The sequence below is a fragment of the Gymnoscopelus microlampas genome, assembly GCF_963454915.1.
Source record: "Gymnoscopelus microlampas genome assembly, chromosome: 6".
NCBI lineage: Eukaryota > Metazoa > Chordata > Actinopteri > Myctophiformes > Myctophidae > Gymnoscopelus > Gymnoscopelus microlampas.
The window spans coordinates 1,491,908-1,510,805 of NC_139943.1; the positions used below are offsets into that span (position 1 = coordinate 1,491,908).

The window sequence follows — 18,898 nt, forward strand, 5'->3', positions numbered from 1 at the left end:
ACACACACACACACACACACACACACACACACACACACACACACACACACTTTGTCGTTGATATTCAGCCGGTATTAAGGTTTGATTGATTGCGTTCTAAAGACGTCGGTTAATAACATGGTGTAAAATGATCATGAGGTTCCACAACACATTACAACAACAACAACAACAACAACAACAACAACAACAACACATCTGCTCTTACAAAGCCTTGGATGAAGACGGTCATATATATAGCTCTTTCTTGATAGGACTAGCGTTAGCAGCTATGCTAACACTAGCGTTAGCAACTATGCTAACACTAGCGTTTGATTGATTGATGTACTTTATTTAGTAAGACATGAGAACAACAGTACATGGAAGTACAAATTCACAATACAAGGTCTACTAAACTGGAAGACTCATAAAAGCACAGAGCTTGTTTCAAATGAGTTCCCCATGCACACAAATCATGATGACATATAAGAGACAGACAGATATACACAACTACTATAGAATGTCATACAATCAGTTTACAGGTTACTGGTATGAAGAGTGAGAAATATGTACAAAAGGAGAAGGAGAGAGGGGGGGGGGGTAGGTTAGGTTAGGACTTAGACAGGGGCCATTTTCCAATTGCAGCCTCCTGAAGGTGTATCTTTAGGGCTGTTTTGAAAGAGAGTAGGGTTTTACACTCCTTTACTCCTTTTGGTAGGGCGTTCCACATTTTTGATGAATAGCATGAGAACGAGTTACTTCCCTTTGTTGAGCCAAAAAAGGGTTGGACAAGGTTTGTGGAGCTTCCTCTGATATTGTGATCGTGGACATCATTAACTAACACTAGCGTTAGCAGCTATGCTAACACTAGCGTTAGCAGCTATGCTAACACTAGCGTTAGCAGCTATGCTAACACTAGCCCAGAAACATGACTGTCAGCTTAACGAGCGTCATGTGAACCATGGCTATGCTAACACACTCTCCTAAGACCTATTGTTATCTTATCTTATTGTGTGAGCTACAATATAAACGTTGTTATTAAGTGACACAAGAGGAATCTGACCTGAAATAAGGAGAACGTTCAACTATGAACGCAGCTGCTGCCGTGGGAGACTGCAGTGTTGCCATGACTTGTCACATTGTGTGAGAGAAATAAGCAACTGGTCTGGGAAAACAAAACCAAAAGAAGTGACTACAAATTCTAAAATTTACGGCAAAATGCAGCACAAATCCAGCACTAAAGAATGACACAATTTGTATTCATATTTTCATCATATGGGGTGCTAACTTCACTGAGGTGTACTACAAACATAGCTTAGTAATTTTGTACATAATGGTATATTGTTTTTTCCCTCTGTATTCTTATGTTGATTTTTGAACTGTTTGGTTGCTACTATATATGTCTATGAAATTAATTCAAGGACCCCAATGGAAACAAGCCCGCAAGGACTTTTTTGGCCGGACCTTTTAGACAAAAGCATTATAAATGTAACTGTGTGTTTTACATTCTTTTGCCTAATAAAAATGTCAATCAATCAATCAAGTATGCCTAGCTTGAAAATAGCCGGTCTACAAGCTCACAAGGCATCGCAATGAGTTGTGGGTTGTAGATCTGCTATTTTCAAAAAATCTTGAAATAAAAGGTTTTTATTTTTAATTCTAACAACACAAATCACGGGCAAAAAACAGATGGGGGGGTTTGGGGACAAATACATTTTAATTTGGGGGTCCATCACATGAAAGTATTTGAGAACTACTCGTTAAAATAATTTAGAAAATGTGTGAAACAAGTCCAAATAATCAACTACACTTTAGAAACAAGGCCAAAAAAAAACGCAACTCGCAACTTCACAGAAGAATAAGCCCAAAGTCGCTTATAAAAAGCGGACATGGCAACACTGACTGCTGCCCATTGTCTGGCCTAACACCCTGCAGGGGTTTCTAAACTTTTTCAGCTCGAGACCTGGAAGAGAAATTACATTTAGTGTCTCCCCACTGGGGCCACAAACAACAATACACAAGAACAAAGCTCTATTTGCTCTATTATTCAGTGGTGTAAAGTAACTAAATACATGTACTCAAGTACAATTTTGAGGTATTTTTTACTTTACTGGAGTATTATTTCCAGTTCTCAGTAGTTTTACTTCTACTCCACTACATCTCAGAGGCAAATATATTGTACTTTTACTCCACTACAATTATTTTCAAACTTTAGTTACTAGTTACATTCTTTGTAGATTTTGATCATTTAAAAAACATAGGGGTACATTAACCACTTATATACATTTCGGCCATTTGAAAATAGCAGATCAACAAGCTCACATTGCGTTGCGATGCCATATGTTGTGAGCATGCTATTTCAAAAGATTTTCATACATTTTATACATTTGAAAACTTGTGAAATGGGACACTCTGCATAATGATCATTATGCAGAGAGTACCGAAAGTAGCCTGCTCGAGCAGGCTACTTTCGGTATTTTAAGTACATTTTCATACCAATACCTTTGTACTTTTATTCAAGATTTTTTTGAATTCCAGACTTTTACTTGTAACCAAGTATTTCTACCTTGCAATATTGATACTTTTACTTAAGTATAACATGTGAGTACTTCTTCCATCACTGCTATTATTGTACAAGTTCATCATTTGTTGTTTTCAGGAAAGGGAAGGACAGAGTAGCCTTGATAAGAGTAAGCTGCGTTCACAAAAGAAACCGAACAATGAATCAGCTTATATTTTCAATGTTATCTCTATGCAAATCAGCTTTTTAAATGTTTTGATGAGCTTTTAAAAGCTTAAATAGAAAAGCGTGCTTTTTTGAGAAAGAACCCAGAGAACCAAGACCTCATCCTTGAAGCTGCTTTTTGTTTGTGTTCAGCTTCCTTTGGTGTGAACGCAGCATTAGACTGTCAACATATTATGACCAGTTTGAGGCTAGATAGAGAAGAGCAAGGAAACGACAGGAACAGGTCACCGTCATATAATCAAATGATAATAATCACAGATGGACATAACTACCATCCACACATCCTTGGTACAAATGTGTACATTTTAAGGTGATGTGTGAGAATGCAAGCCTGTCTGATATGTATTTGCCACGAGAGCAAAGAGAAGCAAAGAGGGCATTTATTGTCATAAACCAACATTGTGTTGTTCATATTTAACCACCAGGTGTCACTCATCTCATTGAAGACCTAGCAAAATGTAGTTCTGGCTGTCCTCATAACACACAAACACACACACACACACACACACACACACACACACACACACACACACACACACACACACACACACAGTCATATTAATCCTGCAATTCCTATTATGTATATATGTGGAACGTTGTGAGCTTGTAGATCGGCTAATTGAACTATTTTAAAATGTTTTCTCAAAAGATATCGCCTTCAACATAAAGACCTGTCTGTCTCTCCTCAAAAGATCTACAGAGGGTAATACATGCATTAATTTATTCAATTATATTTTTGGGATGACGTCATTTCTGCTTCTATGATTCTCTCGGAGCCAAGGGATCAAGTTGGGGAAGAGCGCCCTCTACATAATATCAAAAAAGTATAATTTAAAGGATGTAGATCTGCATCAATGGCAGGGAATGTGTTGATTGATTGATTGAATGAATACTTTATTTAGAAGTGTGCAGAAAAAAGCACATGAAAGTATAGTTTGAATACAAGGTCAACTAAATAGGATTGAAAAACCCATGAAAGCCTAATGGCTTGTTTCAAATGGGGTCCTCATGTACTCATATCATAGTGTTAAATGACAGACAGATATACACATAGTAGTGTATATCTGTATGTCATTTAATGTCACAAAATGAAAAATAAGAAAAACGAAATAGTACAGTAAAAGGTTCGAGAAGAAAAAAGGCTACATCAGCTACAATATTCACCATTTATTTGTTTACAAACATTTCATTTTCTTTCCTTTATTGCAGGTTCGTATATTACATGTTATTGATTTCATTTAATTATCTTACAAGTTCTCTTTACTTGTTTAATTCATCCTGCATCATTTTTATTTGTTTTAATTACATATACAAATAGAAATTAATAATACAAAAAAAATAAAAAGGGGAGGTGGAATAAAGAAGGTAAAATAAGAGAGAAAAAAGAAAACAAAAGAAAGGGGGGGTAGAGATTGCTTTCCTGTATTTCTGAGTCCCATTTACTCCAGTTTCTTTCAAATTCATCTTCACGGTTTCTCATTTTTTAAGTAATTCTTTCCATCTCTTTAATCTCTTCACATGGGCCTGGTCTTCAAGATACACCACAACATTGGGATCCCCCTGTATTTGTCAAAATACTTCCAAAATGTTAATGAAGTCCATGATCATAACACCAGAGGCATCTCCACTAATCATGTTCAACCCAGATTTGGCTCAACAAAGGGAATGAAATCGTTCTCATGCTATTCATCAAAAATGTGGAATGCCCTACCAAAAGGAGTAAAGGAGTGTAAAACCCTACTCACTTTCAAAACTGCCCTAAAGATACACCTTCAGGAGGCTGCAATTGATAAATGGCCCCTGTCCAAGTCCTAACCTGCCCCACCCCCTACCCCCCCCTCTCTTTCTTCTTTTGTACATATTTTTCACTTTTCATACCAGTAACCTGTAAATTGATTGTATGACATTCTATAGTAGTATTCCATGTACTGTTGTTCTCATGTCTTACTAAATAAAGTACATCAATTAATTCGACTTCCAATTATTAATAGATGGTGGGTTTACGGCAGCGATACGTAATATTGTATACAGATATTTATCCCTGTATATTTCTAATGGAATAATACCTAATCAAATATTGATTGGGTGTATGGGTTTCCTTAAGGAAAATGTATTGGTAATATTTATTTTCACTATCTCACAAAACCTTTTCAATTTTGGGCATAAATAATGTGCATAGAAAATGTGTGTATGATTGGCTTCCAGTTCTGCACATTTCCTCCAGCATTCAGCACTGCATCATGGTCTATATTTTGATAACATTTTGGTTGTTACAGAAATCCTCATATTAATTTTCCAAGCAAGGTCTTTCCAATACTTGGATTGTGTCGTCTTAAAAAGTCTTTTGCATTCTTCTTTCCAATAATCATCCAAAATTGTTATTGACAATTCTTTTTCCCATTTCTCTTTGGTATTATCCTCTTTTACCTTAATTTCTTGCAACATTTTATGAAGTTTTGATATTTTACTCTTTTCCCTATTTCTATTTTTGCTCACAAATTCCAACAGCCCATGCATTATCTGTCCCTGGTCTCTCTGCTGTTTACAAACAGTTAAAATACTAGCCGATCTACGTAGACACTTTATGTAATTGTGGAGATGTAGTTTACAGTGGAAAGGTTTCTCTCCAGTCTGGACACACTGGTGTCTGTCCAGGTCACCTGACCTACCACCTGATTCGGATGCTATCAATGCATTGAATGGGAGATTATCACGTTTTATCAGACCATTGAATGGGCTAAGTAGGCGACCTACTTACCTAGCCGCGATTTATCAGACCATTCATTGGGTGTTATCAAGACATACTGACCTACCGACGGAGATGACTTAAATAGTTCAGTTTCGGTTTTAGTTGTTTTGGTGTCGGACCATGACGGAGGCGCACAGTCTCAGGCGAGCTGGAGCCCCGCGGAAGGACCACCGAGGGAGCTAAAGCGACCGAGTTGCCGTCCTGAGCGGTGCGACGCTCGCCTGAGCCTACTCAGCGCCGTTGGAGTTATGTACCGATAGGCACAGAATCGTAAATATTGTTGTGGGGACTGCTCCGCCTCCTAAGTAGGTCAGTAGCTCCTGATTACGCCCAATGAATGGTCTGACAAGTCGCGGTAGGTCCGTGTATCGCCTACTCCTCACCTACTCGCCCCATTCAATGGTCTGATAAAACGTGATAATCTCCCATTCAATGCATTGATAGCATTCGAAGCCGGTGGACCTACTGAAACTCCTATCACATTGTGTAGGGTGGAAAGGTTTCTCTCCAGTGTGGATAAGCTGATGTTTTTTCAGGTCACCTGGGGTATTGAAAGTGTTGTTACAATGTTTGCAGGGGGAAAGTTTTTTCTCTAGTATGGATACGCTGGTGTCTCTCGAGGGAACTTGACACATTGAAACTCTTGTCACAATGTTTACATTGGAAAGGTTTTCTCCACACATGGACACGCTGATGACGATTCAGGGCACTTGACCAACTGAAACATTTGTCACACCGATTACATTGAAAAGGTTTTTCTCCAGTGTGGATACGCTTGTGTCTCTTCAAGTAAGATGGCATAATGAAACTCTTGTTACAATGTTCACAGTGGAAAGGTTTTTCTTCAATGTGGATACGCTTATGTATCTTCAAGTAAGATGGCGTAATGAAACTCTTGTTACAATGTTCACAGTGGAAAGGTTTTTCTTCAGTGTGGATACGCTTATGTCTCTTCAGTTTAGATGGCGTAATGAAACTCTTGTTACAATGTTCACAGTGGAAAGGTTTTTCTCCAGTGTGGATATATTGGTGTCTCTTCAAGGTTTCAGACCGTGTGAAACTATTGTCGCAATGTTCACAGTGGAATTTTTTTTCTTCAATGTGGATACGCTTATGTATCTTCAGGACAGATGGCAAAAAGAAACTCTTGTTACAATGTTTACAGTGGAAACATTTTTCTCCAGTGTGGACATACTGGTGTCTCTTCAAGTTTTCAGACCGTGTGAAACTATTGTCGCAATGTTCACAGTGAAAAGGTTTTTCTCCAGTGTGGACACCCGCAAATGTCTCCCCCCAATCATCACTGACTTCAGTGTCAGATTCAAGCTTAACTTCAACTTCAGAGCAGTGTGAAGTGATGTCTTCATCAACTTCAGCTTTCACTGCTAGTAATGTCAACATTGACCCAACAGGGTCCTCTGGTCTTTGAAGTAGCTCTTCCTGTTCCTCTTTAATCTTTGGAGGCTCTGGTTCCTCCTGGAGCAGACTGGGGCTCCTCTCCTGCTCAGGAGAAACCTCCTCTTTATACACAACCATGTGCAGGATGGCTAGGAGCAGAAAAATAACATGATAGTCAACACTGGATTACTAAAATGTAAATCTATTTTTCTATCTTCCATATTCCATGTACAAAGCTATTATCTACTAAGACTGACCAAACAGTTACTAAATAAGAATCCGTCTGTGTCTGGGGCTAATTTAACAAACCACTGTACCGATCAGCGCCAAATGTCTTTTGTATGCTGCCAGTAGGCCAAGAACATCTAATAATCTGTAAGAGACTGAAACATGACCATGACTTGCAGCAAAATTTACTAAAGTGCAGCCTGTAAGCTTTCTAGTGAAGTGCCATGCACTGGAATCAGGAAATAGTTGAAGAAGATATACTTATTTGAATGTTGTTGACCACTTAAAGACCAGCTGAAATGGCTTTTTGCAACCATATTTTAACCTAATTTCCAGTGAAACAGGCTGGGTGACTCTGAGGCAATCACAACTGAGTTTTCCAGCTCAATGTTTACAACAGTCACACAGCGTACATAATGTGATTTAAAGTATGTGATCTAAACGTTACGTTGTACACTGTCAGTGCAACAAGGCAGTGCCGAATCAAGTGTATGTTACTGCCCTATTTCTCACCTCAAATGTTTTTGGAAACCAAAAATGTACAATGTGGTGCAGTTTTTCTTTTGTATTGCATATGTAATGATGCCTATGCATATTGATTGAGTCATTGATTGATTGATTGAATACTTTATTAGTCAAAAATGTGAATAGCACAGAGGTACAGTAAAAAAGGATAACACAAAAAGTCTGATAATATCCGGATATTATAATCGTCACAGTTTTTGCAAAGATTATCATATAGTTAAAACACATACTGAGGTGTGGGTGGTCTTCAGGTTCCTCCTGTTTAATAGAAATGTCCCTGGCTGAGTCTGGAGAGTTCATCTTCACCTGCAGTCTGGACTCCACACACTGGGTCTGAAATGAACAAATTGAATAATGACTTTAATACCAAAAAACAAACAATGATATGATGAAAGGATGTCCTTTTCGGGGGAGAAAAACAAAAGAATGATGTAATGATATGATGAAATGATGTTCTTACGTCTAATGTGCTGAAATAGCTAAATAAAAACAAAGTTTAAAACAAACAAAATAATTACTGGAGATCCAGCAGTGGTGTCAAAAATAACGATTTGAAGTCAACTTTCCAAAATATGAATCTTGGGTTCAAAGATCGTGGGATTTATATATTAGAGAAGCAATCACACTTAATTTAAGATTACACAAGGAAATACATTTATCAAAAGATGGACTCCTGCAATGCAAACAATGGTCTTAAGTAAATAAGGTGTAAGTAGCCCATCTGTTCTTAATGTTTTCTGCTGCCATGCATCCCATCTTGCTACAATAATTGAGGCCCGGTCCGGCAGTCCTTAAATTGTCACTTCACTATCATCTGGGGACCCCCCAAAATCATATGGAGAACCCACAAGTTGAGAACCACTGCCATAGAGAACACACACACACACACACACACACACACACACACACACACACACACACACACACACACACACACACACACACACACACACACACACACACACACACACACACACACACACACACACTTTCTCTTTGGTATTCTGCCCGGTATTAAGGGTTGATTGGTTGATTGATTGAATACTTTAAAAGGCACAGGAAAGTACAGTTCAATACAAGGTCTGGATTTAAAACCCAAGAAAGCCTATGGCTTGTTTCCATTGGGGTCCTTTGTACTCAATTCATGGAGGTTAGCCTCCTCTACTTTTAGCATTAAGCTCCCCTTCTGTAAATGTGAATAGATGCATGCATTCTAAATTAGCCGTCGGTTAACAACATGGTGTAAAATGATCATGAGGTTCCACAACACATTCCAACATCAACAACAACAACAACAACAACACATCTGCTCTTGCAAAGCCTTGGATGAAGACTAGCTGTAGTATACAACCCTCGTAGACGTATTTATGATTCTGACGTTTTCAATCTACGAGAGTTGTAGGGTTCACGCCCCATGGAGACATGGACTTTCTGCACTATGCTCCGCAAAGTACTCCAAACGTGTACACATTGAAAATGAAGGTGCTTACCCCAAAGCCCCAAATATTAACTACTTCTACGGGGTAGTAGTTTAATGTAATAATCCATATCTTTCAATAAAGAAGTGTTTTATTGCCCCCCCGTAGAAGTAGTTAACATTTGGGGCTTTGGGGTAAGCACCTTTATTTTCAATGTGTACATGTTTGGAGTACTTTGCGGGGCATAGTGCGTGCAGAAAGTCCATGTCTCCATGGGGCGTGAACCCTACAACTCTCGTAGATTGAAAACGTCAGAATCATAAATACGTCTACGAGGGTTGTATTCTACAGCTAGATGAAGACGGTCCTATAGACAGGTTTCCTGTTAGTACACATGAGAGGATATGACCGCGCAGAGGAGGGGGAAGCCTGATTGATTGATTGATGTACTTTATTTAGTAAGACATGAGAACAACAGTACATGGAAGTACAATATCACAATACAAGGTCTACTAAACTGGAAGACTCATTAAAGCACTGAGCTTGTTTCAAATGAGTTCCCCACGCACACAAATCATGATGACATAGCCTATAAGAGACAGACAGATATACACAACTACTATAGAATGTCATACAATCAGTTTACAGGTTACTGGTATGAAGAGTGAGAAATATGTACAAAAGGAGAAGGAGAGAGGGGGGGGGGTAGGGGGGTAGGTTAGGTTAGGACTTAGACAGGGGCCATTTTCCAATTGCAGCCTCCTGAAGGTGTATCTTTAGGGCTGTTTTGAAAGAGAGTAGGGTTTTACACTCCTTTACTCCTTTTGGTAGGGCGTTCCACATTTTTGATGAATAGCATGAGAACGAGTTACTTCCCTTTGTTGAGCCAAAAAAGGGTTGGCCTATAGAGGGCGCCATTACCCGCAGCAGCTCTGGTCAAATGTCCATTCATAAAAGAAATGATCTTCACCGGGTTTAATGAAAGTAGATTAAATTATGCAGTTTGTAATACCTTGTTTACTCAATAAAAATGATTTGTCGGAAGTTGGATCTGTTTGTATATAATAGCAGCATTATGCCTATTATGCCTATAATAGCAGAATTATGGCTATCTAACTCCCGAACACAACAACAGAGTGAACGGCGCAACAATTCGTTTCCCCCGAGCATGTGCAGATTGCGCATTCTGCTCCGTGATGACGTCGCGCGGAAATCCGTCTATATATATATATATATATATATATATAGCTCTTGCTTGCTAGGACTAGCGTTAGCAGCTATGCTAACACTAGCGTTAGCAGCTATGCTAACACTAGCGTTAGCAGCTATGCTAACACTAGCGTTAGCAGCTATGCTAACACTAGCCCAGAAACATGACTGTCAGCTTAACGAGCGTCATGTGAACCATGGCTATGCTAACACACTCTCCTAAGACCTATTGTTATCTTATCTTATTGTGTGAGCTACAATATAAACGTTGTTATTAAGTGACACAAGAGGAATCTGACCTGAAATAAGGAGAACGTTCAACTATGAACGCAGCTGCTGCCGTGGGAGACTGCAGTGTTGCCATGACTTGTCACATTGTGTGAGAGAAATAAGCAACTGGTCTGGGAAAACAAAACCAAAAGAAGTGACTACAAATTCTAAAATTTACGGCAAAATGCAGCACAAATCCAGCACTAAAGAATGACACAATTTGTATTCATATTTTCATCATATGGGGTGCTAACTTCACTGAGGTGTACTACAAACATAGCTTAGTAATTTTGTACATAATGGTATATTGTTTTTTCCCTCTGTATTCTTATGTTGATTTTTGAACTGTTTGGTTGCTACTATATATGTCTATGAAATTAATTCAAGGACCCCAATGGAAACAAGCCCGCAAGGACTTTTTTGGCCGGACCTTTTAGACAAAAGCATTATAAATGTAACTGTGTGTTTTACATTCTTTTGCCTAATAAAAATGTCAATCAATCAATCAAGTATGCCTAGCTTGAAAATAGCCGGTCTACAAGCTCACAAGGCATCGCAATGAGTTGTGGGTTGTAGATCTGCTATTTTCAAAAAATCTTGAAATAAAAGGTTTTTATTTTTAATTCTAACAACACAAATCACGGGCAAAAAACAGATGGGGGGGTTTGGGGACAAATACATTTTAATTTGGGGGTCCATCACATGAAAGTATTTGAGAACTACTCGTTAAAATAATTTAGAAAATGTGTGAAACAAGTCCAAATAATCAACTACACTTTAGAAACAAGGCCAAAAAAAAACGCAACTCGCAACTTCACAGAAGAATAAGCCCAAAGTCGCTTATAAAAAGCGGACATGGCAACACTGACTGCTGCCCATTGTCTGGCCTAACACCCTGCAGGGGTTTCTAAACTTTTTCAGCTCGAGACCTGGAAGAGAAATTACATTTAGTGTCTCCCCACTGGGGCCACAAACAACAATACACAAGAACAAAGCTCTATTTGCTCTATTATTCAGTGGTGTAAAGTAACTAAATACATGTACTCAAGTACAATTTTGAGGTATTTTTTACTTTACTGGAGTATTATTTCCAGTTCTCAGTAGTTTTACTTCTACTCCACTACATCTCAGAGGCAAATATATTGTACTTTTACTCCACTACAATTATTTTCAAACTTTAGTTACTAGTTACATTCTTTGTAGATTTTGATCATTTAAAAAACATAGGGGTACATTAACCACTTATATACATTTCGGCCATTTGAAAATAGCAGATCAACTCAATTCAATTCAATTCAATTTTATTAAAGTGTCAAATCACAACAAGTTGTCTCAAGACACTTTACATGTAGAGAAGAGACCCAACATCCCACCCTGAGCAAGCAATTTTGCGACAGTGGCAACGAAAAACTCCCTCTTAATTCAACAGGAAGAAACGTCAGGCAGACCCTAGGCTCTAGGGCGGGGGCCTTCTGCCTCGACCGTGTTGGGGGAAAGAAGAGAGAGAGAAAGGGAGAGACAGAGGAGAGACAGAAAGAGATACAGTGCAAGCAGTAACAATAACAACAATAGCAAATATAATAGTGTAAGATACTAGCATATGATAGTATAATATAGTACAGCAATAGTGTGTATGCAGTATATAATGGAATAATATAAAAATGTTTAAGATAATATAATATGCGGTATAGTGTAGTGTAGTAGAAGTCCACGGTCGTGTCCAGGTCGTGCTCCATGGAGAGAGGCCCGGTCCGGTCCGCAGTCACAGTCTTGAGCCGCAGCTGGGGGTCCGTAGTAACAGTCCATAGACTCCATGGAGAGGCCCAGGCCCGGTCCGCAGTCACAGTCTTGAGCCGCAGCTGGGGGTCCATAGTAATAGTCCATGGACCTGCGACGTGGGTGGTAGAAGAAACTCCGGGGAACGAGTCCCCGGTTGTAGAATTAGTGGCAGGCCTTACTAGAGCGTGAATCCGTACAGGGTTAATTACGATTGTACCAATGGGACACAAACCCACACAACCAAAGGGAGGACGGGAAGAGAGAGGACGAGGGGAGAGAAGCTCACATTGCGTTGCGATGCCATATGTTGTGAGCATGCTATTTCAAAAGATTTTCATACATTTTATACATTTGAAAACTTGTGAAATGGGACACTCTGCATAATGATCATTATGCAGAGAGTACCGAAAGTAGCCTGCTCGAGCAGGCTACTTTCGGTATTTTAAGTACATTTTCATACCAATACCTTTGTACTTTTATTCAAGATTTTTTTGAATTCCAGACTTTTACTTGTAACCAAGTATTTCTACCTTGCAATATTGATACTTTTACTTAAGTATAACATGTGAGTACTTCTTCCATCACTGCTATTATTGTACAAGTTCATCATTTGTTGTTTTCAGGAAAGGGAAGGACAGAGTAGCCTTGATAAGAGTAAGCTGCGTTCACAAAAGAAACCGAACAATGAATCAGCTTATATTTTCAATGTTATCTCTATGCAAATCAGCTTTTTAAATGTTTTGATGAGCTTTTAAAAGCTTAAATAGAAAAGCGTGCTTTTTTGAGAAAGAACCCAGAGAACCAAGACCTCATCCTTGAAGCTGCTTTTTGTTTGTGTTCAGCTTCCTTTGGTGTGAACGCAGCATTAGACTGTCAACATATTATGACCAGTTTGAGGCTAGATAGAGAAGAGCAAGGAAACGACAGGAACAGGTCACCGTCATATAATCAAATGATAATAATCACAGATGGACATAACTACCATCAACACATCCTTGGTACAAATGTGTACATTTTAAGGTGATGTGTGAGAATGCAAGCCTGTCTGATATGTATTTGCCACGAGAGCAAAGAGAAGCAAAGAGGGCATTTATTGTCATAAACCAACATTGTGTTGTTCATATTTAACCACCAGGTGTCACTCATCTCATTGAAGACCTAGCAAAATGTAGTTCTGGCTGTCCTCATAACACACAAACACACACACACACACACACACACACACACACACACACACACACACACACACACAGTCATATTAATCCTGCAATTCCTATTATGTATATATGTGGAACGTTGTGAGCTTGTAGATCGGCTAATTGAACTATTTTAAAATGTTTTCTCAAAAGATATCGCCTTCAACATAAAGACCTGTCTGTCTCTCCTCAAAAGATCTACAGAGGGTAATACATGCATTAATTTATTCAATTATATTTTTGGGATGACGTCATTTCTGCTTCTATGATTCTCTCGGAGCCAAGGGATCAAGTTGGGGAAGAGCGCCCTCTACATAATATCAAAAAAGTATAATTTAAAGGATGTAGATCTGCATCAATGGCAGGGAATGTGTTGATTGATTGATTGAATGAATACTTTATTTAGAAGTGTGCAGAAAAAAGCACATGAAAGTATAGTTTGAATACAAGGTCAACTAAATAGGATTGAAAAACCCATGAAAGCCTAATGGCTTGTTTCAAATGGGGTCCTCATGTACTCATATCATAGTGTTAAATGACAGACAGATATACACATAGTAGTGTATATCTGTATGTCATTTAATGTCACAAAATGAAAAATAAGAAAAACGAAATAGTACAGTAAAAGGTTCGAGAAGAAAAAAGGCTACATCAGCTACAATATTCACCATTTATTTGTTTACAAACATTTCATTTTCTTTCCTTTATTGCAGGTTCGTATATTACATGTTATTGATTTCATTTAATTATCTTACAAGTTCTCTTTACTTGTTTAATTCATCCTGCATCATTTTTATTTGTTTTAATTACATATACAAATAGAAATTAATAATACAAAAAAAATAAAAAGGGGAGGTGGAATAAAGAAGGTAAAATAAGAGAGAAAAAAGAAAACAAAAGAAAGGGGGGGTAGAGATTGCTTTCCTGTATTTCTGAGTCCCATTTACTCCAGTTTCTTTCAAATTCATCTTCACGGTTTCTCATTTTTTAAGTAATTCTTTCCATCTCTTTAATCTCTTCACATGGGCCTGGTCTTCAAGATACACCACAACATTGGGATCCCCCTGTATTTGTCAAAATACTTCCAAAATGTTAATGAAGTCCATGATCATAACACCAGAGGCATCTCCACTAATCATGTTCAACCCAGATTTGGCTCAACAAAGGGAATGAAATCGTTCTCATGCTATTCATCAAAAATGTGGAATGCCCTACCAAAAGGAGTAAAGGAGTGTAAAACCCTACTCACTTTCAAAACTGCCCTAAAGATACACCTTCAGGAGGCTGCAATTGATAAATGGCCCCTGTCCAAGTCCTAACCTGCCCCACCCCCTACCCCCCCCCTCTCTTTCTTCTTTTGTACATATTTTTCACTTTTCATACCAGTAACCTGTAAATTGATTGTATGACATTCTATAGTAGTATTCCATGTACTGTTGTTCTCATGTCTTACTAAATAAAGTACATCAATTAATTCGACTTCCAATTATTAATAGATGGTGGGTTTACGGCAGCGATACGTAATATTGTATACAGATATTTATCCCTGTATATTTCTAATGGAATAATACCTAATCAAATATTGATTGGGTGTATGGGTTTCCTTAAGGAAAATGTATTGGTAATATTTATTTTCACTATCTCACAAAACCTTTTCAATTTTGGGCATAAATAATGTGCATAGAAAATGTGTGTATGATTGGCTTCCAGTTCTGCACATTTCCTCCAGCATTCAGCACTGCATCATGGTCTATATTTTGATAACATTTTGGTTGTTACAGAAATCCTCATATTAATTTTCCAAGCAAGGTCTTTCCAATACTTGGATTGTGTCGTCTTAAAAAGTCTTTTGCATTCTTCTTTCCAATAATCATCCAAAATTGTTATTGACAATTCTTTTTCCCATTTCTCTTTGGTATTATCCTCTTTTACCTTAATTTCTTGCAACATTTTATGAAGTTTTGATATTTTACTCTTTTCCCTATTTCTATTTTTGCTCACAAATTCCAACAGCCCATGCATTATCTGTCCCTGGTCTCTCTGCTGTTTACAAACAGTTAAAATACTAGCCGATCTACGTAGACACTTTATGTAATTGTGGAGATGTAGTTTACAGTGGAAAGGTTTCTCTCCAGTCTGGACACACTGGTGTCTGTCCAGGTCACCTGACCTACCACCTGATTCGGATGCTATCAATGCATTGAATGGGAGATTATCACGTTTTATCAGACCATTGAATGGGCTAAGTAGGCGACCTACTTACCTAGCCGCGATTTATCAGACCATTCATTGGGTGTTATCAAGACATACTGACCTACCGACGGAGATGACTTAAATAGTTCAGTTTCGGTTTTAGTTGTTTTGGTGTCGGACCATGACGGAGGCGCACAGTCTCAGGCGAGCTGGAGCCCCGCGGAAGGACCACCGAGGGAGCTAAAGCGACCGAGTTGCCGTCCTGAGCGGTGCGACGCTCGCCTGAGCCTACTCAGCGCCGTTGGAGTTATGTACCGATAGGCACAGAATCGTAAATATTGTTGTGGGGACTGCTCCGCCTCCTAAGTAGGTCAGTAGCTCCTGATTACGCCCAATGAATGGTCTGACAAGTCGCGGTAGGTCCGTGTATCGCCTACTCCTCACCTACTCGCCCCATTCAATGGTCTGATAAAACGTGATAATCTCCCATTCAATGCATTGATAGCATTCGAAGCCGGTGGACCTACTGAAACTCCTATCACATTGTGTAGGGTGGAAAGGTTTCTCTCCAGTGTGGATAAGCTGATGTTTTTTCAGGTCACCTGGGGTATTGAAAGTGTTGTTACAATGTTTGCAGGGGGAAAGTTTTTTCTCTAGTATGGATACGCTGGTGTCTCTCGAGGGAACTTGACACATTGAAACTCTTGTCACAATGTTTACATTGGAAAGGTTTTCTCCACACATGGACACGCTGATGACGATTCAGGGCACTTGACCAACTGAAACATTTGTCACACCGATTACATTGAAAAGGTTTTTCTCCAGTGTGGATACGCTTGTGTCTCTTCAAGTAAGATGGCATAATGAAACTCTTGTTACAATGTTCACAGTGGAAAGGTTTTTCTTCAATGTGGATACGCTTATGTATCTTCAAGTAAGATGGCGTAATGAAACTCTTGTTACAATGTTCACAGTGGAAAGGTTTTTCTTCAGTGTGGATACGCTTATGTCTCTTCAGTTTAGATGGCGTAATGAAACTCTTGTTACAATGTTCACAGTGGAAAGGTTTTTCTCCAGTGTGGATATATTGGTGTCTCTTCAAGGTTTCAGACCGTGTGAAACTATTGTCGCAATGTTCACAGTGGAATTTTTTTTCTTCAATGTGGATACGCTTATGTATCTTCAGGACAGATGGCAAAAAGAAACTCTTGTTACAATGTTTACAGTGGAAACATTTTTCTCCAGTGTGGACATACTGGTGTCTCTTCAAGTTTTCAGACCGTGTGAAACTATTGTCGCAATGTTCACAGTGAAAAGGTTTTTCTCCAGTGTGGACACCCGCAAATGTCTCCCCCCAATCATCACTGACTTCAGTGTCAGATTCAAGCTTAACTTCAACTTCAGAGCAGTGTGAAGTGATGTCTTCATCAACTTCAGCTTTCACTGCTAGTAATGTCAACATTGACCCAACAGGGTCCTCTGGTCTTTGAAGTAGCTCTTCCTGTTCCTCTTTAATCTTTGGAGGCTCTGGTTCCTCCTGGAGCAGACTGGGGCTCCTCTCCTGCTCAGGAGAAACCTCCTCTTTATACACAACCATGTGCAGGATGGCTAGGAGCAGAAAAATAACATGATAGTCAACACTGGATTACTAAAATGTAAATCTATTTTTCTATCTTCCATATTCCATGTACAAAGCTATTATCTACTAAGACTGACCAAACAGTTACTAAATAAGAATCCGTCTGTGTCTGGGGCTAATTTAACAAACCACTGTACCGATCAGCGCCAAATGTCTTTTGTATGCTGCCAGTAGGCCAAGAACATCTAATAATCTGTAAGAGACTGAAACATGACCATGACTTGCAGCAAAATTTACTAAAGTGCAGCCTGTAAGCTTTCTAGTGAAGTGCCATGCACTGGAATCAGGAAATAGTTGAAGAAGATATACTTATTTGAATGTTGTTGACCACTTAAAGACCAGCTGAAATGGCTTTTTGCAACCATATTTTAACCTAATTTCCAGTGAAACAGGCTGGGTGACTCTGAGGCAATCACAACTGAGTTTTCCAGCTCAATGTTTACAACAGTCACACAGCGTACATAATGTGATTTAAAGTATGTGATCTAAACGTTACGTTGTACACTGTCAGTGCAACAAGGCAGTGCCGAATCAAGTGTATGTTACTGCCCTATTTCTCACCTCAAATGTTTTTGGAAACCAAAAATGTACAATGTGGTGCAGTTTTTCTTTTGTATTGCATATGTAATGATGCCTATGCATATTGATTGAGTCATTGATTGATTGATTGAATACTTTATTAGTCAAAAATGTGAATAGCACAGAGGTACAGTAAAAAAGGATAACACAAAAAGTCTGATAATATCCGGATATTATAATCGTCACAGTTTTTGCAAAGATTATCATATAGTTAAAACACATACTGAGGTGTGGGTGGTCTTCAGGTTCCTCCTGTTTAATAGAAATGTCCCTGGCTGAGTCTGGAGAGTTCATCTTCACCTGCAGTCTGGACTCCACACACTGGGTCTGAAATGAACAAATTGAATAATGACTTTAATACCAAAAAACAAACAATGATATGATGAAAGGATGTCCTTTTCGGGGGAGAAAAACAAAAGAATGATGTAATGATATGATGAAATGATGTTCTTACGTCTAATGTGCTGAAATAGCTAAATAAAAACAAAGTTTAAAACAAACAAAATAATTACTGGAGATCCAGCAGTGGTGTCAAAAATAACGATTTGAAGTCAACTTTCCAAAATATGAATCTTGGGTTCAAAGATCGTGGGATTTATATATTAGAGAAGCAATCACACTTAATTTAAGATTACACAAGGAAATACATTTATCAAAAGATGGACTCCTGCAATGCAAACAATGGTCTTAAGTAAATAAGGTGTAAGTAGCCCATCTGTTCTTAATGTTTTCTGCTGCCATGCATCCCATCTTGCTACAATAATTGAGGCCCGGTCCGGCAGTCCTTAAATTGTCACTTCACTATCATCTGGGGACCCCCCAAAATCATATGGAGAACCCACAAGTTGAGAACCACTGCCATAGAGAACACACACACACACACACACACACACACACACACACACACACACACACACACACACACACACACACACACACACACACACACACACACACACACACACACACACACACACACACTTTCTCTTTGGT

The 18,898-nt window shown here is 38.7% G+C and overlaps 1 long non-coding RNA gene across 1 annotated transcript; it reads right to left on the minus strand.

Moving 5' to 3' along the window:
- Window positions 1-14,252: 14,252 nt before the first annotated feature.
- On the minus strand, window positions 14,253-17,234 carry LOC311047731. The gene is made up of 3 exons (XR_014601044.1): window positions 16,211-17,234; window positions 14,975-15,664; window positions 14,253-14,510 (listed from the first exon to the last, which is right to left on the minus strand). It is a non-coding gene; the product is annotated as an uncharacterized lncRNA (long non-coding RNA).
- Between the last annotated feature and the right edge of the window lie 1,664 nt (window positions 17,235-18,898).